The sequence below is a fragment of the Pongo abelii genome, chromosome 13 (assembly GCF_028885655.2).
Source record: "Pongo abelii isolate AG06213 chromosome 13, NHGRI_mPonAbe1-v2.0_pri, whole genome shotgun sequence".
NCBI classification, from domain to species: Eukaryota; Metazoa; Chordata; class Mammalia; order Primates; family Hominidae; genus Pongo; species Pongo abelii.
In genome coordinates this window covers 8,035,124-8,061,897 of record NC_071998.2, presented here as the reverse complement: position 1 = coordinate 8,061,897, position 26,774 = coordinate 8,035,124, and positions in this window count along the sequence as shown.

The following is a 26,774-nucleotide window of genomic DNA, read 5'->3' as shown; positions in this document are numbered from 1 at the left end:
CTTCCTTTTGATAGCGCAGTTTTGAAACACTCTTTTGTAGAATCTGCAAGTGGATATTTGGAATGCTTTGAGGCCTATGCTCGAAAAGGAAATTTCTTCATATAAATACTAGACAGAAGCATGCTCAGAAACTTCTTTGTGATGAGTGCATTGTACTCACAGACTTTAAATTTCCTTTTGATAGAGCAGTTTTGAAACAGTCTTTTTGTAAAATATGAAAGTGTATATTTGGTGCGATTTGAGGGCTAAGATGGAAAAGGAAATATCTTCACATAAAAACTGGACAGAAGTATTCTCCGTATTTTCTTTGTGATGTGTACATTAAACTAACAGAGTAGAACCTTCCTTTTGATAGAGCAGTTTTGAAACCCTCTTTTTGTAGAATCTGCAAGTGGATATTTGGAGCGATTTGAGGCCTATGGTGAAAAAGGGGATATCTTCGCATAAAAACTAGATAGAAGCATTCTCAGAAACTTCCCTGTGCCGTATGCATTCAACTCACGGACTTAAAACTTCCTTTTGAAAGAGCAGATTTGAAACACTTTTTTTGTAGAAACTGCAAGTGGATATTTGGAGCGCTTTGAGGCCTATGCAGGAAAAGGAAATATCCCCACATAAAAAGTAGACAAAAGCATTCTCCGAAACTTCTTTGTGATGAATGCATTCACCTCACAGAGTTGAACCTTCCCTTTGATGGAACAGTTTTGAAACACTCTTTTTGTAGAATCTGCAAGTGGCTATTTGGAGCGCTTTGAGGCGTATGCTGGAAAAGGAAATATCTTCACATAATAAATAGACGGAAGCATTCACAGAAACTTCTCTGTGATGAGTGCATTCACCTCACAGAGTTCAACCTTCCTTTTGGTAGAACAGTTATGAAACACTCTCTTTGTAGAGTCTACAAGAGATTATTTGGAGCTCATTGAGGCCTATGCTGGAAAAGAAAGTATCTTCCCGGAAAAACTAAGCAGAATCATTCTCAGAAATATTTTTGTGATGAGTGCATTCAACTCACAGCCTCGAACCTTCCTTTTGATAGAGTAGTTTTGAAACACTCGTTTTGTAGAATCTGCAAGTGGATATTTGGAGTGCTTTGAGGTCTATGCTGGAAAAGGAAATATCTTCACATCAAAACTAGACAGAAACATTCTCAGAAATTTCTGTGTGATGAGTGCATTCAACTCACAGGGTTGAACTTTCCTTTTGCTAGAACAGTTTTGAAACATTCTTTTTGTAGAATCTGCAAGTGTGTATTTGGAGCGATTTGAGGCCTATGCTGCAAAAAGAGAAATCTTCACATAAAAACTAGACAGAAGCATTCCCAAAAACTTCCCCGTGCTTCATGCATTCAACTCACAGACTTGAAACTTCCTTTTGATAGAGCAGTTTTGAAACACTCTTTTTGTAGGATCTGCAATTGGATACTTGGAGCGATTTGAGGCCTATGATGAAAAAGGGAATGTCTTCACCTAAAAACTAGACAGAAGCATGCTCTGAAACTTCTTTGTGATGAGTGCATTCAACCCACAGAGTTGAAACCTCCTTTTTTTTAGAACTGTTTTGTAACACTCTCTTTGTAGAATCTGAAAGTGGATACTTGGTGCGCTTTGAGGCCTATGCTGGAAATGGAAATATGTTCTCATAAAAACTAAGCAGAAGCATACTCACAGAGTTCTTAGTGATGAGTGCATTCAACTCACAGACATAAACTTTCCTTTTGATATAGCAGTTTTGACACACTCTTTTTGTAGAATCTGCAAGTGGATATTTGGAGCGCTATGAGGGCTACGCTGTAAAAGGAAATATCATCACATAAAAACTATACGGAAGCATTCTCAGAAACATCTCTATGATGAGCGCATTGTACTCACAGACTTGAACTTTCTTTTTGATAGAGCAGTTTTGAAACACTCCTTTTGTAGAATGTGCAAGTGGATATTTGGTGTGCTTTGAGGCCTAATCTGGAAAAGGAAATATCTTCACATAAAAACTAGACAGAAGCATTCTCTGAAACTTCTTTGTGATGCGTGCATTCATCTAACAGACTAGAAACTTCCTTTTGATAGAGCAGTTTTGAAACACCCTTTTTGTAGAATCTACAAGTGGATATTTGGAGCGATTTGAGGCCTGTGGTGTAAAAGGGAATATCTTCACATAAAAACTAGAAGGAAGCATTCTCAGAAACTTCAGTGTGCTTTATGCATTCAACTCACAGACTTGAACATTCCTTTTGAAAGAGCAGATTTGAAAAACTCTTTTTGTAGAAATTGCAAGTGGATATTTGGATTGGTTTGAGGCCTATGCTGGAAAAGGATATATCCTCACATAAAAACTAGACAAAAGCATTCTCTGAAACTTCTTTGTGATGAATGCATTCAGCTTACAGAGTTGAACTTTCCTTTTGATAGAACAGTTTTGAAACACTCTTTTTGTAGAATCTGCAAGTGGATATTTGGAGAGCTTTGAGACCTATGCTGGAAAAGGAAATATCTTCACATAAAAATTAGACAGAAGCATTGTCAGACACTTCTCTGTGAAGAGTGCATTCAACTCACAGAGTTCAACCTTCCTTTTTGTAGAACAGTTATGAAACACTCTCTTTGTAGAATCTACAAGGGATCATTTGGAGCACATTGGGGCCTATGCTGGAAAAGGAAGTATCTTCCCATTAAAAAAAAAGCAGAATCATTCTGAGATACTTTTTTGTGATCAGTGCATTTGACTCACAGACTTGAACCTTCCTTTTGATAGAGCAGTTTTGAAACACTCTTTTTGAAGAATCTTCAAGTGGATATTTGGAGCGCTTTGAGGCCTATGCTGGAAAAGGAAATATCTTCACATAAAAACTAGACAGAAGCATTGTCAGACACTTCTCTGTGATGAGTGCATTCAACTCACAGAGTTCAACCTTCCTTTTTGTAGAACAGTTATGAAACACTCTCTTTGTATAATCTACAAGGGATCATTTGGAGCACATTAAGACCTATGCTGGAAAAGGGTGTATCTTCCCATAAAAAAATAAGCAGAATCATTCTGAGATACCTTTGTGTGATGAGTGCATTCAACTCACAGACTTGAACATTCCTTTCGACAGAGCAGTTTTGAAACACTCTTTTTGTAGATTCTGCAAGTGGGTATTTTGAGCGCTTTGAGGTCAAAGATGGAAAAGGAAATATCTTCATATAAAAACTAGACAGAAGCATTCTCAGAAATTACTTCGGGATGAGTGCATTCAACCCAAAGAGTTGAACCTTCCTTTTGATAGAACAGTTTTGAAACACTTTTTTTGGAGAATCTGCAAGTGGATATTTGGAGCAATTTGAGGCCTATGCTAGAAAAGGAAATATCTTCACATAAAAACTAGACGGAAGCATTCTCAGAAATTTCTTGGTGATGAGTGCATTCAACTCACAGGTTTGAACTTGCCTTTTGATAGAACAGCTTTGAAACACTCTGTTTGTAGAATTTGCAAGTGGATATTTGGAGAGATTTGTGGCCTGTGCTGCATAAAGGGAATATCTTAACTTTAGAACAAGACAGAAGCATTCTCAGAGACTCCCCTGTGCTTTATGCATTCAAATCACAGGCTTGAACCTTCCTTTTGATAGAGCAGTTTTGAACCACTCTTTTTGTAGAATCTGCAAGTGGATATTTGGAGTGATTTGAGGCCTATGATGAAAAAGGAAATATCTTCACCTAAAAACTAGACAGAAACATTCTCAGAAACTTCTGTGGGATCAGAACGTTCAACCAACAGAGTTGAACCTTCCCTTTGATAGACTAGTTTTGAAACACACTTTTTGTAGAATCTGCAAGTGGATGTTTGGAGGGCTTTGAGGCCTATGCTGGAAAGAAAATATCTTCACCTAAAAACTAGACAGAAGCATTCTCAGAAACTTCTTTGTGATGAGTGCATTCAACTCACAGTGTTGAAAGTTCCTTTTGATAGAACAATTGTGACACAATCTTCTTATAGAATCTGCAAGTGGATATTTGGATTGCTTGAGGCCTATGCTGGAGTAAGAAATAATTTCACATAAAAACTATATTGAAGCATTCTCAAAAACATCTTTGTGATGTGTGCCTTCAACTCACAGAATTGAAACTTCCTTTTGATAAAGCAGTTTTGAAACACCATATTGTAGAATCTGCAAGTGGATAGTTTTAGCACTTTGAGGCCTAGCCTGGAAAAGGGTATATCTTCACATAAAAACTGGACAGAAGCATTCTCAGAAACTTCCCTGTGCTTTATGAATTCAACTCACAGACTTGAACCTTCCTTTTGATAGAACAGTTTGGAAAAACACTTTTTGTAGAATCTGGAAGTGGATATTTAGAGCGCTTTGAGGCCTATGCAGGAAAAGGAAATACCATCACATAAAAACTAGACAGAAGTATTCTCAGAAACTTCTTTGTGATGTGTGCACTCAACTCACAGATTTGAACCCTGCTTTTCAAAGAGCAGTTATGAAACACCCTTTTTGTAGGATCTGCAGGTGGACATTTTTGGCGCTTTGAGGCCAATGCTGGAAAAGGAAATATGTATACATAAAAACTAAACAGAAGCATTCTCAGAAACTTCTCTGTGTTTTATGATTTCAACTCACAGAGTTGAACCTTCCTTTGATAGCGCAGTTTTGAAACACTCTTTTGTAGAATCTGCAAGTGGATATTTGGAATGCTTTGAGGCCTATGCTCGAAAAGGAAATTTCTTCATATAAATACTAGACAGAAGCATGCTCAGAGACTTCTTTGTGATGAGTGCATTGTACTCACAGACTTTAAATTTCCTTTTGATAGAGCAGTTTTGAAACAGTCTTTTTGTAAAATATGAAAGTGTATATTTGGTGCGATTTGAGGGCTAAGATGGAAAAGGAAATATCTTCACATAAAAACTGGACAGAAGTATTCTCCGTATTTTCTTTGTGATGTGTGCATTAAACTAACAGAGTAGAACCTTCCTTTTGATAGAGCAGTTTTGAAACCCTCTTTTTGTAGAATCTGCAAGTGGATATTTGGAGCGATGTGAGGCCTATGGTGAAAAAGGGGATATCTTCGCATAAAAACTAGATAGAAGCATTCTCAGAAACTTCCCTGTGCCGTATGCATTCAACTCACGGACTTAAAACTTCCTTTTGAAAGAGCAGATTTGAAACACTTTTTTTGTAGAAACTGCAAGTGGATATTTGGAGCGCTTTGAGGCCTATGCAGGAAAAGGAAATATCCCCACATAAAAAGTAGACAAAAGCATTCTCCGAAACTTCTTTGTGATGAATGCATTCACCTCACAGAGTTGAACCTTCCCTTTGATGGAACAGTTTTGAAACACTCTTTTTGTAGAATCTGCAAGTGGCTATTTGGAGCGCTTTGAGGCGTATGCTGGAAAAGGAAATATCTTCACATAATAAATAGACGGAAGCATTCACAGAAACTTCTCTGTGATGAGTGCATTCACCTCACAGAGTTCAACCTTCCTTTTGGTAGAACAGTTATGAAACACTCTCTTTGTAGAGTCTACAAGAGATTATTTGGAGCTCATTGAGGCCTATGCTGGAAAAGAAAGTATCTTCCCGGAAAAACTAAGCAGAATCATTCTCAGAAATATTTTTGTGATGAGTGCATTCAACTCACAGCCTTGAACCTTCCTTTTGATAGAGTAGTTTTGAAACACTCGTTTTGTAGAATCTGCAAGTGGATATTTGGAGTGCTTTGAGGTCTATGCTGGAAAAGGAAATATCTTCACACCAAAACTAGACAGAAACATTCTCAGAAATTTCTGTGTGATGAGTGCATTCAACTCACAGGGTTGAACTTTCCTTTTGCTAGAACAGTTTTGAAACATTCTTTTTGTAGAATCTGCAAGTGTGTATTTGGAGCGATTTGAGGCCTATGCTGCAAAAAGAGAAATCTTCACATAAAAACTAGACAGAAGCAATCCCAAAAACTTCCCCGTGCTTCATGCATTCAACTCACAGACTTGAACCTTCCTTTTGATAGAGCAGTTTTGAAACACTCTTTTTGTAGAATCTGCAATTGGATATTTGGAGCGATTTGAGGCCTATGATGAAAAAGGGAATGTCTTCACCTAAAAACTAGAGAGAAGCATTCTCTGAAATTTCTTTGTGATGAGTGCATTCAACCCACAGAGTTGAAACCTCCTTTTTTTTAGAACTGTTTTGTAACACTCTCTTTGTAGAATCTGAAAGTGGATACTTGGTGCGATTTGAGGCCTATGCTGGAAATGGAAATATGTTCTCATAAAAACTAAGCAGAAGCATACTCACAGAGTTCTTAGTGATGAGTGCATCCAACTCACAGACTTAAACTTTCCTTTTGATAGAGCAGTTTTGACACACACTTTTTGTAGAATCTGCAAGTGGATATTTGGAGCGCTATGAGGCCTACGCTGTAAAAGGAAATATCATCACATAAAAACTATACAGAAGCATTCTCAGAAACATCTCTATGATGAGTGCATTGTACTCACAGACTTGAACTTTCTTTTTGATAGAGCAGTTTTGAAACACTCCTTTTGTAGAATGTGCAAGTGGATATTTGGTGTGCTTTGAGGCCTAATCTGGAAAAGGAAATATCTTCACATAAAAACTAGACAGAAGCATTCTCTGAAACTTCTTTGTGATGCGTGCATTCACCTAACAGACTAGAAACTTCCTTTTGATAGAGCAGTTTTGAAACACCCTTTTTGTAGAATCTGCAAGTGGATATTTGGAGCGATTTGAGGCCTGTGGTGTAAAAGGGAATATCTTCACATAAAAACTAGAAGGAAGCATTCTCAGAAACTTCAGTGTGCGTTATGCATTCAACTCACAGACTTGAACATTCCTTTTGAAAGAGCAGATTTGAAAAACTCTTTTTGTAGAAATTGCAAGTGGATATTTGGAGTGCTTTGAGGCCTATGCTGGAAAAGGATATATCCTCACATAAAAACTAGACAAAAGCATTCTCTGAAACTTCTTTGTGATGAATGCATTCAGCTTACAGAGTTGAACTTTCCTTTTGATAGAACAGTTTTGAAACACTCTTTTTGTAGAATCTGCAAGTGGATATTTGGAGAGCTTTGAGACCTATGCTGGAAAAGGAAATATCTTCACATAAAAATTAGACAGAAGAATTCTCAGACACTTCTCTGTGATGAGTGCATTCGACTCACAGAGTTCAACCTTCCTTTTGGTAGAACAGTTTTGAATCACTCTCTTTCTAGGACCTACAGTAGATTATTTGGAGCTCCTTTAGGCCTATGATGGGAAAGGGAATATCTTCCCATAAAAACTAAGCAGAATCATTCTCAGAAACATTTATGTGATGAGTGCTTTCAACTCAGAGACTTGAACATTCCTTTTGATAGAGCAGTTTTGAAACACTCTTTTTGTAGAATCTGCAATTGGATATTTGGAGTGCTTTGAGACCTATGCTGGAAAAGGAAATATCTTCACATAAAAATTAGACAGAAGTATTCTCAGACACTTCTCTGTGATGGGCGCATTCAGCTCACTGAGTTCAACCTTCCTTTAGGTAGAATAGTTTTGAATCACTCTCTTTGTAGAATCTACTATCGATTATTTGGAGCGCATTGAGGCCTACGATGGAAAAGGGAATATCTTCCCATAAAAACTAAGCAGAATCATTCTCAGAAACATTTTTGTGATGAGTGCATTCAACTCTGAGACTTGAACATTCCTTTTGAAAGAGCAGTTTTGAAACACTCTTTTAATAGAATCTACAAGTGGGTATTTGGAGCAATTTGAGGCCTATGCTGGAAAAGGGAATATCTTCACATAAAAATTAGACAGAAGCATTCTCAGAAATATCTTTGTGATGAGTGCGTTCAACTCACAGGGTTGAACTTTCCTTTTGATAGAACAGTTTTGAAACACTCTGTTTGTAGAATTTGCAAGTGGATATTTGGAGCGATTTGAGGCCTATGCTGCAAAAAGGGAATATCTTAACATAAGAACTAGACAGAAGCATTCTCAGAGACTTCCTTGTGCCTTATACATTCAATTCACAGGCTTGAACCTTCTTTTTGGTAGAGCAGTTTTGAAACACCCTTTTTGTAGACTCTGCAAGTGGATATTTACAGCGATTTGAGGCCTACAGTGAAAAAGGGGATATCTTCACATAAAAACTAGATAGAAGCATTCTCAGAAACTTCCCTTTGCTTTATGCAGTCAACTCACAGACTTGAAACTTCCTTTTCAAAGAGCAGATTTTAAATACTCTTTTTGTAGAAACTGCAAGTGGATATTTGGAGCGCTTTGAGGCCTATGCTGGAAAAGGAAATATCCTCACATAAAAACAAGACAAAAGCATTCTCCGAAACTTCTTTGGGATGAATGCATTCAGCTCACAGAGTTGAACCTTGCCTTTGATAGAACAGTTTTGAAACACTCTTTTTTTAGAATCTGCAAGTGGATATTTGGAGCGCATTGGGACCTATGCTGGAAAAAGAAATATCTTCACATAATACCTAGACGGAAGCATTCTCAGAAACTTCTCTGTGATGAGTCATTTATGAAACACTTTCTTTGAAGAATCTATAAGAGATTATTTGGAGCTCATTGAGGCCTATGCTGGAAAAAGGAATATCTTCATATAAAAACTAGACAGAAGCATTCTGAGAAACTTCCCTGCGCTATTTGCAATCAACTCACACTCTTGAACCTTCTTTTTGAAAGAGCAGATTTGAAACACTCTTTTTGTAGAAACTGCAAGTGCATATTTGGAGTGCTTTGAGGCCTATGATGGAAAAGGAAATATCCTCACAGAAAAATTAGACAAAAGCATTCTCAGAAATTTCTTTGTGATGTGTGCATTTAATTCACCGAGTTGAACTTTCCTTTTGATAGAACAGTTTTGAGACAGTCTTTTTGTAGAATCTGCAAGTGGATATTTGGAGCATTTTCAGGTCTATGCTGGAAAAGGAAATATCTTCACATAAAAACTAGACAGAAGCATTCCCAAAAACTTCCCTGTGCTTCATGCATTCAACTCACAGACTTGAACCTTCCTTTTGATAGAGCAGTTTTGAAACACTCTTTTTGTAGAATCTGCAATTGGATATTTGGAGCGATTTGAGGCCTATGATGAAAAAGGGAATATCTTCACCTAAAAACTAGACAGAAGCATTCTCTGAAACTTCTTTGCGATGAGTGCATTCAACCCACAGAGTTGAAACCTCCTTTTTTTTAGAACTGTTTTGTAACACTCTCTTTGTAGAATCTGAAAGTGGATACTTGGTGCGCTTTGAGGCCTATGCTGGAAATGGAAATATGTTCTCATAAAAACTAAGCAGAAGCATACTCACAGAGTTCTTAGTGATGAGTGCATCCAACTCACAGACTTAAACTTTCCTTTTGATATAGCAGTTTTGACACACTCTTTTTGTAGAATCTGCAAGTGGATATTTGGAGCGCTATGAGGCCTACGCTGTAAAAGGAAATATCATCACATAAAAACTATACAGAAGCATTCTCAGAAACATCTCTATGATGAGTGCATTGTACTCACAGACTTGAACTTTCTTTTTGATAGAGCAGTTTTGAAACACTCCTTTTGTAGAATGTGCAAGTGGATATTTGGTGTGCTTTGAGGCCTAATCTGGAAAAGGAAATATCTTCACATAAAAACTAGACAGAAGCATTCTCTGAAACTTCTTTGTGATGCGTGCATTCATCTAACAGACTAGAAACTTCCTTTTGATAGAGCAGTTTTGAAACACCCTTTTTGTAGAATCTACAAGTGGATATTTGGAGCGATTTGAGGCCTGTGGTGTAAAAGGGAATATCTTCACATAAAAACTAGAAGGAAGCATTCTCAGAAACTTCAGCTGTGCGTTATGCATTCAACTCACAGACTTGAACATTCCTTTTGAAAGAGCAGATTTGAAAAACTCTTTTTGTAGAAATTGCAAGAGGATATTTGGAGTGGTTTGAGGCCTATGCTGGAAAAGGATATATCCTCACATAAAAACTAGACAAAAGCATTCTCTGAAACTTCTTTGTGATGAATGCATTCAGCTTACAGAGTTGAACTTTCCTTTTGATAGAACAGTTTTGAAACACTCTTTTTGTAGAATCTGCAAGTGGATATTTGGAGAGCTTTGAGACCTATGCTGGAAAAGGAAATATCTTCACATAAAAATTAGACAGAAGCATTCTCAGACACTTCTCTGTGATGAGTGCATTCGACTCACAGAGTTCAACCTTCCTTTTGGTAGAACAGTTTTGAATCACTCTCTTTCTAGGACCTACAGTAGATTATTTGGAGCTCATTTAGGCCTATGATGGGAAAGGGAATATCTTCCCATAAAAACTAAGCAGAATCATTCTCAGAAACATTTATGTGATGAGTGCTTTCAACTCAGAGACTTGAACATTCCTTTTGATAGAGCAGTTTTGAAACACTCTTTTTGTAGAATCTGCAATTGGATATTTGGAGTGCTTTGAGACCTATGCTGGAAAAGGAAATATCTTCACATAAAAATTAGACAGAAGTATTCTCAGACACTTCTCTGTGATGGGCGCATTCAGCTCACTGAGTTCAACCTTCCTTTAGGTAGAATAGTTTTGAATCACTCTCTTTGTAGAATCTACTATCGATTATTTGGAGCGCATTGAGGCCTACGATGGAAAAGGGAATATTTTCCCATAAAAACTAAGCAGAATCATTCTCAGAAACATTTTTGTGTTGAGTGCATTCAACTCTGAGACTTGAACATTCCTTTTGAAAGAGCAGTTTTGAAACACTCTTTTAATAGAATCTACAAGTGGGTATTTGGAGCAATTTGAGGCCTATGCTGGAAAAGGGAATATCTTCACATAAAAATTAGACAGAAGCATTCTCAGAAATTTCTTTGTGATGAGTGCGTTCAACTCACAGGGTTGAACTTTCCTTTTAATAGAACAGTTTTGAAACACTCTGTTTGTAGAATTTGCAAGTGGATATTTGGAGCGATTTGAGGCCTATGCTGCAAAAAGGGAATATCTTAACATAAGAACTAGACAGAAGCATTCTCAGAGACTTCCTTGTGCCTTATACATTCAATTCACAGGCTTGAACCTTCTTTTTGGTAGAGCAGTTTTGAAACACCCTTTTTGTAGACTCTGCAAGTGGATATTTACAGCGATTTGAGGCCTACAGTGAAAAAGGGGATATCTTCACATAAAAACTGGATAGAAGCATTCTCAGAAACTTCCCTTTGCTTTATGCAGTCAACTCACAGACTTGAAACTTCCTTTTCAAAGAGCAGATTTTAAATACTCTTTTTGTAGAAATGCAGGTGGATGTTTGGAGCGCTTTGAGGCCTATGCTGGAAAAGGAAATATCCTCACATAAAAACAAGACAAAAGCATTCTCCGAAACTTCTTTGGGATGAATGCATTCAGCTCACAGAGTTGAACCTTGCCTTTGATAGAACAGTTTTGAAACACTCTTTTTTTAGAATCTGCAAGTGGATATTTGGAGCGCATTGGGACCTATGCTGGAAAAAGAAATATCTTCACATAATACCTAGACGGAAGCATTCTCAGAAACTTCTCTGTGATGAGTCATTTATGAAACACTTTCTTTGAAGAATCTATAAGAGATTATTTGGAGCTCATTGAGGCCTATGCTGGAAAAAGGAATATCTTCATATAAAAACTAGACAGAAGCATTCTGAGAAACTTCCCTGCGCTATTTGCATTCAACTCACACTCTTGAACCTTCTTTTTGAAAGAGCAGATTTGAAACACTCTTTTTGTAGAAACTGCAAGTGCATATTTGGAGTGCTTTGAGGCCTATGATGGAAAAGGAAATATCCTCACAGAAAAATTAGACAAAAGCATTCTCAGAAATTTCTTTGTGATGTGTGCATTTAATTCACCGAGTTGAACTTTCCTTTTGATAGAACAGTTTTGAGACAGTCTTTTTGTAGAATCTGCAAGTGGATATTTGGAGCATTTTCAGGTCTATGCTGGAAAAGGAAATATCTTCACATAAAAACTAGACAGAAGCATTCCCAAAAACTTCCCCGTGCTTCATGCATTCAACTCACAGACTTGAACCCTCCTTTTGTTAGAGCAGTTTTGAAACACTCTTTTTGTAGAATCTGCAATTGGATATTTGGAGCGATTTGAGGCCTATGATGAAAAAGGGAATATCTTCACCTAAAAACTAGACAGAAGCATTCTCTGAAACTTCTTTGCGATGAGTGCATTCAACCCACAGAGTTGAAACCTCCTTTTTTTTAGAACTGTTTTGTAACACTCTCTTTGTAGAATCTGAAAGTGGATACTTGGTGCGCTTTGAGGCCTATGCTGGAAATGGAAATATGTTCTCATAAAAACTAAGCAGAAGCATACTCACAGAGTTCTTAGTGATGAGTGCATCCAACTCACAGACTTAAACTTTCCTTTTGATATAGCAGTTTTGACACACTCTTTTTGTAGAATCTGCAAGTGGATATTTGGAGCGCTATGAGGCCTACGCTGTAAAAGGAAATATCATCACATAAAAACTATACAGAAGCATTCTCAGAAACATCTCTATGATGAGTGCATTGTACTCACAGACTTGAACTTTCTTTTTGATAGAGCAGTTTTGAAACACTCCTTTTGTAGAATGTGCAAGTGGATATTTGGTGTGCTTTGAGGCCTAATCTGGAAAAGGAAATATCTTCACATAAAAACTAGACAGAAGCATTCTCTGAAACTTCTTTGTGATGCGTGCATTCATCTAACAGACTAGAAACTTCCTTTTGATAGAGCAGTTTTGAAACACCCTTTTTGTAGAATCTACAAGTGGATATTTGGAGCGATTTGAGGCCTGTGGTGTAAAAGGGAATATCTTCACATAAAAACTAGAAGGAAGCATTCTCAGAAACTTCAGTGTGCGTTATGCATTCAACTCACAGACTTGAACATTCCTTTTGAAAGAGCAGATTTGAAAAACTCTTTTTGTAGAAATTGCAAGAGGATATTTGGAGTGGTTTGAGGCCTATGCTGGAAAAGGATATATCCTCACATAAAAACTAGACAAAAGCATTCTCTGAAACTTCTTTGTGATGAATGCATTCAGCTTACAGAGTTGAACTTTCCTTTTGATAGAACAGTTTTGAAACACTCTTTTTGTAGAATCTGCAAGTGGATATTTGGAGAGCTTTGAGACCTATGCTGGAAAAGGAAATATCTTCACATAAAAATTAGACAGAAGCATTCTCAGACACTTCTCTGTGATGAGTGCATTCGACTCACAGAGTTCAACCTTCCTTTTGGTAGAACAGTTTTGAATCACTCTCTTTCTAGGACCTACAGTAGATTATTTGGAGCTCCTTTAGGCCTATGATGGGAAAGGGAATATCTTCCCATAAAAACTAAGCAGAATCATTCTCAGAAACATTTATGTGATGAGTGCTTTCAACTCAGAGACTTGAACATTCCTTTCGATAGAGCAGTTTTGAAACACTCTTTTTGTAGAATCTGCAATTGGATATTTGGAGTGCTTTGAGACCTATGCTGGAAAAGGAAATATCTTCACATAAAAATTAGACAGAAGTATTCTCAGACACTTCTCTGTGATGGGCGCATTCAGCTCACTGAGTTCAACCTTCCTTTAGGTAGCATAGTTTTGAATCACTCTCTTTGTAGAATCTACTATCGATTATTTGGAGCGCATTGAGGCCTACGATGGAAAAGGGAATATCTTCCCATAAAAACTAAGCAGAATCATTCTCAGAAACATTTTTGTGATGAGTGCATTCAACTCTGAGACTTGAACATTCCTTTTGAAAGAGCAGTTTTGAAACACTCTTTTAATAGAATCTACAAGTGGGTATTTGGAGCAATTTGAGGCCTATGCTGGAAAAGGGAATATCTTCACATAAAAATTAGACAGAAGCATTCTCAGAAATTTCTTTGTGATGAGTGCGTTCAACTCACAGGGTTGAACTTTCCTTTTGATAGAACAGTTTTGAAACACTCTGTTTGTAGAATTTGCAAGTGGATATTTGGAGCGATTTGAGGCCTATGCTGCAAAAAGGGAATATCTTAACATAAGAACTAGACAGAAGCATTCTCAGAGACTTCCTTGTGCCTTATACATTCAACTCACAGGCTTGAACCTTCTTTTTGGTAGAGCAGTTTTGAAACACCCTTTTTGTAGACTCTGCAAGTGGATATTTACAGCGATTTGAGGCCTACAGTGAAAAAGGGGATATCTTCACATAAAAACTAGATAGAAGCATTCTCAGAAACTTCCCTTTGCTTTATGCAGTCAACTCACAGACTTGAAACTTCCTTTTCAAAGAGCAGATTTTAAATACTCTTTTTGTAGAAACTGCAAGTGGATATTTGGAGCGCTTTGAGGCCTATGCTGGAAAAGGAAATCTCCTCACATAAAAACAAGACAAAAGCATTCTCCGAAACTTCTTTGGGATGAATGCATTCAGCTCACAGAGTTGAACCTTGCCTTTGATAGAACAGTTTTGAAACACTCTTTTTTTAGAATCTGCAAGTGGATATTTGGAGCGCATTGGGACCTATGCTGGAAAAAGAAATATCTTCACATAATACCTAGACGGAAGCATTCTCAGAAACTTCTCTGTGATGAGTCATTTATGAAACACTTTCTTTGAAGAATCTATAAGACATTATTTGGAGCTCATTGAGGCCTATGCTGGAAAAAGGAATATCTTCATATAAAAACTAGACAGAAGCATTCTGAGAAACTTCCCTGCGCTATTTGCATTCAACTCACACTCTTGAACCTTCTTTTTGAAAGAGCAGATTTGAAACACTCTTTTTGTAGAAACTGCAAGTGCATATTTGGAGTGCTTTGAGGCCTATGATGGAAAAGGAAATATCCTCACAGAAAAATTAGACAAAAGCATTCTCAGAAATTTCTTTGTGATGTGTGCATTTAATTCACCGAGTTGAACTTTCCTTTTGATAGAACAGTTTTGAGACAGTCTTTTTGTAGAATCTGCAAGTGGATATTTGGAGCATTTTGAGGTCTATGCTGGAAAAGGAAATATCTTCACATAAAAACTAGACAGAAGCATTCCCAAAAACTTCCCCGTGCTTCATGCATTCAACTCACAGACTTGAACCTTCCTTTTGATAGAGCAGTTTTGAAACACTCTTTTTGTAGAATCTGCAATTGGATATTTGGAGCGATTTGAGGCCTATGATGAAAAAGGGAATATCTTCACCTAAAAACTAGACAGAAGCATTCTCTGAAACTTCTTTGCGATGAGCGCATTCAACCCACAGAGTTGAAACCTCCTTTTTTTTAGAACTGTTTTGTAACACTCTCTTTGTAGAATCTGAAAGTGGATACTTGGTGCGCTTTGAGGCCTATGCTGGAAATGGAAATATGTTCTCATAAAAACTAAGCAGAAGCATACTCACAGAGTTCTTAGTGATGAGTGCATCCAACTCACAGACTTAAACTTTCCTTTTGATATAGCAGTTTTGACACACTCTTTTTGTAGAATCTGCAAGTGGATATTTGGAGCGCTATGAGGCCTACGCTGTAAAAGGAAATATCATCACATAAAAACTATACAGAAGCATTCTCAGAAACATCTCTATGATGAGTGCATTGTACTCACAGACTTGAACTTTCTTTTTGATAGAGCAGTTTTGAAACACTCCTTTTGTAGAATGTGCAAGTGGATATTTGGTGTGCTTTGAGGCCTAATCTGGAAAAGGAAATATCTTCACATAAAAACTAGACAGAAGCATTCTCTGAAACTTCTTTGTGATGCGTGCATTCATCTAACAGACTAGAAACTTCCTTTTGATAGAGCAGTTTTGAAACACCCTTTTTGTAGAATCTACAAGTGGATATTTGGAGCGATTTGAGGCCTGTGGTGTAAAAGGGAATATCTTCACATAAAAACTAGAAGGAAGCATTCTCAGAAACTTCAGTGTGCGTTATGCATTCAACTCACAGACTTGAACATTCCTTTTGAAAGAGCAGATTTGAAAAACTCTTTTTGTAGAAATTGCAAGAGGATATTTGGAGTGGTTTGAGGCCTATGCTGGAAAAGGATATATCCTCACATAAAAACTAGACAAAAGCATTCTCTGAAACTTCTTTGTGATGAATGCATTCAGCTTACAGAGTTGAACTTTCCTTTTGATAGAACAGTTTTGAAACACTCTTTTTGTAGAATCTGCAAGTGGATATTTGGAGAGCTTTGAGACCTATGCTGGAAAAGGAAATATCTTCACATAAAAATTAGACAGAAGCATTCTCAGACACTTCTCTGTGATGAGTGCTTTCGACTCACAGAGTTCAACCTTCCTTTTGGTAGAACAGTTTTGAATCACTCTCTTTCTAGGACCTACAGGAGATTATTTGGAGCTCCTTTAGGCCTATGATGGGAAAGGGAATATCTTCCCATAAAAACTAAGCAGAATCATTCTCAGAAACATTTTTGTGATGAGTGCATTCAACTCTGAGACTTGAACATTCCTTTTGAAAGAGCAGTTTTGAAACACTCTTTTAATAGAATCTTCAAGTGGGTATTTGGAGCAATTTGAGGCCTATGCTGGAAAAGGGAATATCTTCACATAAATATTAGACAGAAGCATTCTCAGAAATTTCTTTGTGATGAGTGCGTTCAACTCACAGGGTTGAACTTTCCTTTTGATAGAACAGTTTTGAAACACTCTGTTTGTAGAATTTGCAAGTGGATATTTGGAGCGATTTGAGGCCTCTGCTGCAAAAAGGGAATATCTTAACATAAGAACTAGACAGAAGCATTCTCAGAGACTTCCTTGTGCCTTATACATTCAATTCACAGGCTTGAACCTTCTTTTTGGTAGAGCAGTTTTGAAACACCCTTTTTGTAGACTCTGCAAGTGGATATTTACAGCGATTTGAGGCCTACAGTGAAAAAGGGGATATCTTCACATAAAAACTAGATAGAAGCATTCTCAGAAACTTCCCTTTGCTTTATGCAGTCAACTCACAGACTTGAAACTTCCTTTTCAAAGAGCAGATTTTAAATACTCTTTTTGTAGAAACTGCAAGTGGATATTTGGAGCGCTTTGAGGCCTATGCTGGAAAAGGAAATATCCTCACATAAAAACAAGACAAAAGCATTCTCCGAAACTTCTTTGGGATGAATGCATTCAGCTCACAGAGTTGAACCTTGCCTTTGATAGAACAGTTTTGAAACACTCTTTTTTTAGAATCTGCAAGTGGATATTTGGAGCGCATTGGGACCTATGCTGGAAAAAGAAATATCTTCACATAATACCTAGACGGAAGCATTCTCAGAAACTTCTCTGTGATGAGTCATTTATGAAACACTTTCTTTGAAGAATCTATAAGAGATTATTTGGAGCTCATTGAGGCCTATGCTGGAAAAAGGAATATCTTCATATAAAAACTAGACAGAAGCATTCTGAGAAACTTCCCTGCGCTATTTGCATTCAACTCACACTCTTGAACCTTCTTTTTGAAAGAGCAGATTTGAAACACTCTTTTTGTAGAAACTGCAAGTGCATATTTGGAGTGCTTTGAGGCCTATGATGGAAAAGGAAATATCCTCACAGAAAAATTAGACAAAAGCATTCTCAGAAATTTCTTTGTGATGTGTGCATTTAATTCACCGAGTTGAACTTTCCTTTTGATAGAACAGTTTTGAGACAGTCTTTTTGTAGAATCTGCAAGTGGATATTTGGAGCATTTTGAGGTCTATGCTGGAAAAGGAAATATCTTCACTTAAAAACTAGACAGAAGCATTCCCAAAAACTTCCCCGTGCTTCATGCATTCAACTCACAGACTTGAACCTTCCTTTTGATAGAGCAGTTTTGAAACACTCTTTTTGTAGAATCTGCAATTGGATATTTGGTGCGATTTGAGGCCTATGATGAAAAAGGGAATATCTTCACCTAAAAACTAGACAGAAGCATTCTCTGAAACTTCTTTGCGATGAGTGCATTCAACCCACAGAGTTGAAACCTCCTTTTTTTTAGAACTGTTTTGTAACACTCTCTTTGTAGAATCTGAAAGTGGATACTTGGTGCGCTTTGAGGCCTATGCTGGAAATGGAAATATGTTCTCATAAAAACTAAGCAGAAGCATACTCACAGAGTTCTTAGTGATGAGTGCATCCAACTCACAGACTTAAACTTTCCTTTTGATATAGCAGTTTTGACACACTCTTTTTGTAGAATCTGCAAGTGGATATTTGGAGCGCTATGAGGCCTACGCTGTAAAAGGAAATATCATCACATAAAAACTGTACAGAAGCATTCTCAGAAACATCTCTATGATGAGTGCATTGTACTCACAGACTTGAACTTTCTTTATGATAGAGCAGTTTTGAAACACTCCTTTTGTAGAATGTGCAAGTGGATATTTGGTGTGCTTTGAGGCCTAATCTGGAAAAGGAAATATCTTCACATAAAAACTAGACAGAAGCATTCTCTGAAACTTCTTTGTGATGCGTGCATTCATCTAACAGACTAGAAACTTCCTTTTGATAGAGCAGTTTTGAAACACCCTTTTTGTAGAATCTACAAGTGGATATTTGGAGCGATTTGAGGCCTGTGGTGTAAAAGGGAATATCTTCACATAAAAACTAGAAGGAAGCATTCTCAGAAACTTCAGTGTGCGTTATGCATTCAACTCACAGACTTGAACATTCCTTTTGAAAGAGCAGATTTGAAAAACTCTTTTTGTAGAAATTGCAAGAGGATATTTGGAGTGGTTTGAGGCCTATGCTGGAAAAGGATATATCCTCACATAAAAACTAGACAAAAGCATTCTCTGAAACTTCTTTGTGATGAATGCATTCAGCTTACAGAGTTGAACTTTCCTTTTGATAGAACAGTTTTGAAACACTCTTTTTGTAGAATCTGCAAGTGGATATTTGGAGAGCTTTGAGACCTATGCTGGAAAAGGAAATATCTTCACATAAAAATTAGACAGAAGCATTCTCAGACACTTCTCTGTGATGAGTGCATTCGACTCACAGAGTTCAACCTTCCTTTTGGTAGAACAGTTTTGAATCACTCTCTTTCTAGGACCTACAGTAGATTATTTGGAGCTCCTTTAGGCCTATGATGGGAAAGGGAATATCTTCCCATAAAAACTAAGCAGAATCATTCTCAGAAACATTTATGTGATGAGTGCTTTCAACTCAGAGACTTGAACATTCCTTTCGATAGAGCAGTTTTGAAACACTCTTTTTGTAGAATCTGCAATTGGATATTTGGAGTGCTTTGAGACCTATGCTGGAAAAGGAAATATCTTCACATAAAAATTAGACAGAAGTATTCTCAGACACTTCTCTGTGATGGGCGCATTCAGCTCACTGAGTTCAACCTTCCTTTAGGTAGCATAGTTTTGAATCACTCTCTTTGTAGAATCTACTATCGATTGTTTGGAGCGCATTGAGGCCTACGATGGAAAAGGGAATATCTTCCCATAAAAACTAAGCAGAATCATTCTCAGAAACATTTTTGTGATGAGTGCATTCAACTCTGAGACTTGAACATTCCTTTTGAAAGAGCAGTTTTGAAACACTCTTTTAATAGAATCTACAAGTGGGTATTTGGAGCAATTTGAGGCCTATGCTGGAAAAGGGAATATCTTCACATAAAAATTAGACAGAAGCATTCTCAGAAATTTCTTTGTGATGAGTGCGTTCAACTCACAGGGTTGAACTTTCCTTTTGATAGAACAGTTTTGAAACACTCTGTTTGTAGAATTTGCAAGTGGATATTTGGAGCGATTTGAGGCCTATGCTGCAAAAAGGGAATATCTTAACATAAGAACTAGACAGAAGCATTCTCAGAGACTTCCTTGTGCCTTATACATTCAACTCACAGGCTTGAACCTTCTTTTTGGTAGAGCAGTTTTGAAACACCCTTTTTGTAGACTCTGCAAGTGGATATTTACAGCGATTTGAGGCCTACAGTGAAAAAGGGGATATCTTCACATAAAAACTAGATAGAAGCATTCTCAGAAACTTCCCTTTGCTTTATGCAGTCAACTCACAGACTTGAAACTTCCTTTTCAAAGAGCAGATTTTAAATACTCTTTTTGTAGAAACTGCAAGTGGATATTTGGAGCGCTTTGAGGCCTATGCTGGAAAAGGAAATATCCTCACATAAAAACAAGACAAAAGCATTCTCCGAAACTTCTTTGGGATGAATGCATTCAGCTCACAGAGTTGAACCTTGCCTTTGATAGAACAGTTTTGAAACACTCTTTTTTTAGAATCTGCAAGTGGATATTTGGAGCGCATTGGGACCTATGCTGGAAAAAGAAATATCTTCACATAATACCTAGACGGAAGCATTCTCAGAAACTTCTCTGTGATGAGTCATTTATGAAACACTTTCTTTGAAGAATCTATAAGAGATTATTTGGAGCTCATTGAGGCCTATGCTGGAAAAAGGAATATCTTCATATAAAAACTAGACAGAAGCATTCTGAGAAACTTCCCTGCGCTATTTGCATTCAACTCACACTCTTGAACCTTCTTTTTGAAAGAGCAGATTTGAAACACTCTTTTTGTAGAAACTGCAAGTGCATATTTGGAGTGCTTTGAGGCCTATGATGGAAAAGGAAATATCCTCACAGAAAAATTAGACAAAAGCATTCTCAGAAATTTCTTTGTGATGTGTGCATTTAATTCACCGAGTTGAACTTTCCTTTTGATAGAACAGTTTTGAGACAGTCTTTTTGTAGAATCTGCAAGTGGATATTTGGAGCATTTTGAGGTCTATGCTGGAAAAGGGAATATCTTCACATAAAAACTAGACAGAAGCATTCCCAAAAACTTCCCCGTGCTTCATGCATTCAACTCACAGACTTGAACCTTCCTTTTGATAGAGCAGTTTTGAAACACTCTTTTTGTAGAATCTGCAATTGGATATTTGGAGCGATTTGAGGCCTATGATGAAAAAGGGAATATCTTCACCTAAAAACTAGACAGAAGCATTCTCTGAAACTTCTTTGCGATGAGCGCATTCAACCCACAGAGTTGAAACCTCCTTTTTTTTAGAACTGTTTTGTAACACTCTCTTTGTAGAATCTGAAAGTGGATACTTGGTGCGCTTTGAGGCCTATGCTGGAAATGGAAATATGTTCTCATAAAAACTAAGCAGAAGCATACTCACAGAGTTCTTAGTGATGAGTGCATCCAACTCACAGACTTAAACTTTCCTTTTGATATAGCAGTTTTGACACACTCTTTTTGTAGAATCTGCAAGTGGATATTTGGAGCGCTATGAGGCCTACGCTGTAAAAGGAAATATCATCACATAAAAACTATACAGAAGCATTCTCAGAAACATCTCTATGATGAGTGCATTGTACTCACAGACTTGAACTTTCTTTTTGATAGAGCAGTTTTGAAACACTCCTTTTGTAGAATGTGCAAGTGGATATTTGGTGTGCTTTGAGGCCTAATCTGGAAAAGGAAATATCTTCACATAAAAACTAGACAGAAGCATTCTCTGAAACTTCTTTGTGATGCGTGCATTCATCTAACAGACTAGAAACTTCCTTTTGATAGAGCAGTTTTGAAACACCCTTTTTGTAGAATCTACAAGTGGATATTTGGAGCGATTTGAGGCCTGTGGTGTAAAAGGGAATATCTTCACATAAAAACTAGAAGGAAGCATTCTCAGAAACTTCAGTGTGCGTTATGCATTCAACTCACAGACTTGAACATTCCTTTTGAAAGAGCAGATTTGAAAAACTCTTTTTGTAGAAATTGCAAGAGGATATTTGGAGTGGTTTGAGGCCTATGCTGGAAAAGGATATATCCTCACATAAAAACTAGACAAAAGCATTCTCTGAAACTTCTTTGTGATGAATGCATTCAGCTTACAGAGTTGAACTTTCCTTTTGATAGAACAGTTTTGAAACACTCTTTTTGTAGAATCTGCAAGTGGATATTTGGAGAGCTTTGAGACCTATGCTGGAAAAGGAAATATCTTCACATAAAAATTAGACAGAAGCATTCTCAGACACTTCTCTGTGATGAGTGCATTCGACTCACAGAGTTCAACCTTCCTTTTGATAGAACAGTTTTGAATCACTCTCTTTCTAGGACCTACAGGAGATTATTTGGAGCTCCTTTAGGCCTATGATGGGAAAGGGAATATCTTCCCATAAAAACTAAGCAGAATCATTCTCAGAAACATTTATGTGATGAGTGCTTTCAACTCAGAGACTTGAACATTCCTTTCGATAGAGCAGTTTTGAAACACTCTTTTTGTAGAATCTGCAATTGGATATTTGGAGTGCTTTGGGACCTATGCTGGAAAAGGAAATATCTTCACATAAAAATTAGACAGAAGTATTCTCAGACACTTCTCTGTGATGGGCGCATTCAGCTCACTGAGTTCAACCTTCCTTTAGGTAGAATAGTTTTGAATCACTCTCTTTGTAGAATCTACTATCGATTATTTGGAGCGCATTGAGGCCTACGATGGAAAAGGGAATATCTTCCCATAAAAACTAAGCAGAATCATTCTCAGAAACATTTTTGTGATGAGTGCATTCAACTCTGAGACTTGAACATTCCTTTTGAAAGAGCAGTTTTGAAACACTCTTTTAATAGTATCTACAAGTGGGTGTTTGGAGCAATTTGAGGCCTATGCTGGAAAAGGGAATATCTTCACATAAAAATTAGACAGAAGCATTCTCAGAAATTTCTTTGTGATGAGTGCGTTCAACTCACAGGGTTGAACTTTCCTTTTGATAGAACAGTTTTGAAACACTCTGTTTGTAGAATTTGCAAGTGGATATTTGGAGCGATTTGAGGCCTCTGCTGCAAAAAGGGAATATCTTAACATAAGAACTAGACAGAAGCATTCTCAGAGACTTCCTTGTGCCTTATACATTCAATTCACAGGCTTGAACCTTCTTTTTGGTAGAGCAGTTTTGAAACACCCTTTTTGTAGACTCTGCAAGTGGATATTTACAGCGATTTGAGGCCTACAGTGAAAAAGGGGATATCTTCACATAAAAACTAGATAGAAGCATTCTCAGAAACTTCCCTTTGCTTTATGCAGTCAACTCACAGACTTGAAACTTCCTTTTCAAGGAGCAGATTTTAAATACTCTTTTTGTAGAAACTGCAAGTGGATATTTGGAGCGCTTTGAGGCCTATGCTGGAAAAGGAAATATCCTCACATAAAAACAAGACAAAAGCATTCTCCGAAACTTCTTTGGGATGAATGCATTCAGCTCACAGAGTTGAACCTTGCCTTTGATAGAACAGTTTTGAAACACTCTTTTTTTAGAATCTGCAAGTGGATATTTGGAGCGCATTGGGACCTATGCTGGAAAAAGAAATATCTTCACATAATACCTAGACGGAAGCATTCTCAGAAACTTCTCTGTGATGAGTCATTTATGAAACACTTTCTTTGAAGAATCTATAAGAGATTATTTGGAGCTCATTGAGGCCTATGCTGGAAAAAGGAATATCTTCTTATAAAAACTAGACAGAAGCATTCTGAGAAACTTCCCTGCGCTATTTGCATTCAACTCACACTCTTGAACCTTCTTTTTGAAAGAGCAGATTTGAAACACTCTTTTTGTAGAAACTGCAAGTGCATATTTGGAGTGCTTTGAGGCCTATGATGGAAAAGGAAATATCCTCACAGAAAAATTAGACAAAAGCATTCTCAGAAATTTCTTTGTGATGTGTGCATTTAATTCACCGAGTTGAACTTTCCTTTTGATAGAACAGTTTTGAGACAGTCTTTTTGTAGAATCTGCAAGTGGATATTTGGAGCACTTTGAGGTCTATGCTGGAAAAGGAAATATCTTCACTTAAAAACTAGACAGAAGCATTCCCAAAAACTTCCCCGTGCTTCATGCATTCAACTCACAGACTTGAACCTTCCTTTTGATAGAGCAGTTTTGAAACACTCTTTTTGTAGAATCTGCAATTGGATATTTGGAGCGATTTGAGGCCTATGATGAAAAAGGGAATATCTTCACCTAAAAACTAGACAGAAGCATTCTCTGAAACTTCTTTGCGATGAGTGCATTCAACCCACAGAGTTGGAACCTCCTTTTTTTTAGAACTGTTCTGTAACACTCTCTTTGTAGAATCTGAAAGTGGATACTTGGTGCGCTTTGAGGCCTATGCTGGAAATGGAAATATGTTCTCATAAAAACTAAGCAGAAGCATACTCACAGAGTTCTTAGTGATGAGTGCATCCAACTCACAGACTTAAACTTTCCTTTTGATATAGCAGTTTTGACACACTCTTTTTGTAGAATCTGCAAGTGGATATTTGGAGCGCTATGAGGCCTACGCTGTAAAAGGAAATATCATCACATAAAAACTATACAGAAGCATTCTCAGAAACATCTCTATGATGAGTGCATTGTACTCACAGACTTGAACTTTCTTTTTGATAGAGCAGTTTTGAAACACTCCTTTTGTAGAATGTGCAAGTGGATATTTGGTGTGCTTTGAGGCCTAATCTGGAAAAGGAAATATCTTCACATAAAAACTAGACAGAAGCATTCTCTGAAACTTCTTTGTGATGCGTGCATTCATCTAACAGACTAGAAACTTCCTTTTGATAGAGCAGTTTTGAAACACCCTTTTTGTAGAATCTACAAGTGGATATTTGGAGCGATTTGAGGCCTGTGGTGTAAAAGGGAATATCTTCACATAAAAACTAGAAGGAAGCATTCTCAGAAACTTCAGTGTGCGTTATGCATTCAACTCACAGACTTGAACATTCCTTTTGAAAGAGCAGATTTGAAAAACTCTTTTTGTAGAAATTGCAAGAGGATATTTGGAGTGGTTTGAGGCCTATGCTGGAAAAGGATATATCCTCACATAAAAACTAGACAAAAGCATTCTCTGAAACTTCTTTGTGATGAATGCATTCAGCTTACGGAGTTGAACTTTCCTTTTGATAGAACAGTTTTGAAACACTCTTTTTGTAGAATCTGCAAGTGGATATTTGGAGAGCTTTGAGACCTATGCTGGAAAAGGAAATATCTTCACATAAAAATTAGACAGAAGCATTCTCAGACACTTCTCTGTGATGAGTGCATTCGACTCACAGAGTTCAACCTTCCTTTTGGTAGAACAGTTTTGAATCACTCTCTTTCTAGGACCTACAGTAGATTATTTGGAGCTCCTTTAGGCCTATGATGGGAAAGGGAATATCTTCCCATAAAAACTAAGCAGAATCATTCTCAGAAACATTTATGTGATGAGTGCTTTCAACTCAGAGACTTGAACATTCCTTTCGATAGAGCAGTTTTGAAACACTCTTTTTGTAGAATCTGCAATTGGATATTTGGAGTGCTTTGAGACCTATGCTGGAAAAGGAAATATCTTCACATAAAAATTAGACAGAAGTATTCTCAGACACTTCTCTGTGATGGGCGCATTCAGCTCACTGAGTTCAACCTTCCTTTAGGTAGCATAGTTTTGAATCACTCTCTTTGTAGAATCTACTATCGATTGTTTGGAGCGCATTGAGGCCTACGATGGAAAAGGGAATATCTTCCCATAAAAACTAAGCAGAATCATTCTCAGAAACATTTTTGTGATGAGTGCATTCAACTCTGAGACTTGAACATTCCTTTTGAAAGAGCAGTTTTGAAACACTCTTTTAATAGAATCTACAAGTGGGTATTTGGAGCAATTTGAGGCCTATGCTGGAAAAGGGAATATCTTCACATAAAAATTAGACAGAAGCATTCTCAGAAATTTCTTTGTGATGAGTGCGTTCAACTCACAGGGTTGAACTTTCCTTTTGATAGAACAGTTTTGAAACACTCTGTTTGTAGAATTTGCAAGTGGATATTTGGAGCGATTTGAGGCCTATGCTGCAAAAAGGGAATATCTTAACATAAGAACTAGACAGAAGCATTCTCAGAGACTTCCTTGTGCCTTATACATTCAACTCACAGGCTTGAACCTTCTTTTTGGTAGAGCAGTTTTGAAACACCCTTTTTGTAGACTCTGCAAGTGGATATTTACAGCGATTTGAGGCCTACAGTGAAAAAGGGGATATCTTCACATAAAAACTAGATAGAAGCATTCTCAGAAACTTCCCTTTGCTTTATGCAGTCAACTCACAGACTTGAAACTTCCTTTTCAAAGAGCAGATTTTAAATACTCTTTTTGTAGAAACTGCAAGTGGATATTTGGAGCGCTTTGAGGCCTATGCTGGAAAAGGAAATATCCTCACATAAAAACAAGACAAAAGCATTCTCCGAAACTTCTTTGGGATGAATGCATTCAGCTCACAGAGTTGAACCTTGCCTTTGATAGAACAGTTTTGAAACACTCTTTTTTTAGAATCTGCAAGTGGATATTTGGAGCGCATTGGGACCTATGCTGGAAAAAGAAATATCTTCACATAATACCTAGACGGAAGCATTCTCAGAAACTTCTCTGTGATGAGTCATTTATGAAACACTTTCTTTGAAGAATCTATAAGAGATTATTTGGAGCTCATTGAGGCCTATGCTGGAAAAAGGAATATCTTCATATAAAAACTAGACAGAAGCATTCTGAGAAACTTCCCTGCGCTATTTGCATTCAACTCACACTCTTGAACCTTCTTTTTGAAAGAGCAGATTTGAAACACTCTTTTTGTAGAAACTGCAAGTGCATATTTGGAGTGCTTTGAGGCCTATGATGGAAAAGGAAATATCCTCACAGAAAAATTAGACAAAAGCATTCTCAGAAATTTCTTTGTGATGTGTGCATTTAATTCACCGAGTTGAACTTTCCTTTTGATAGAAC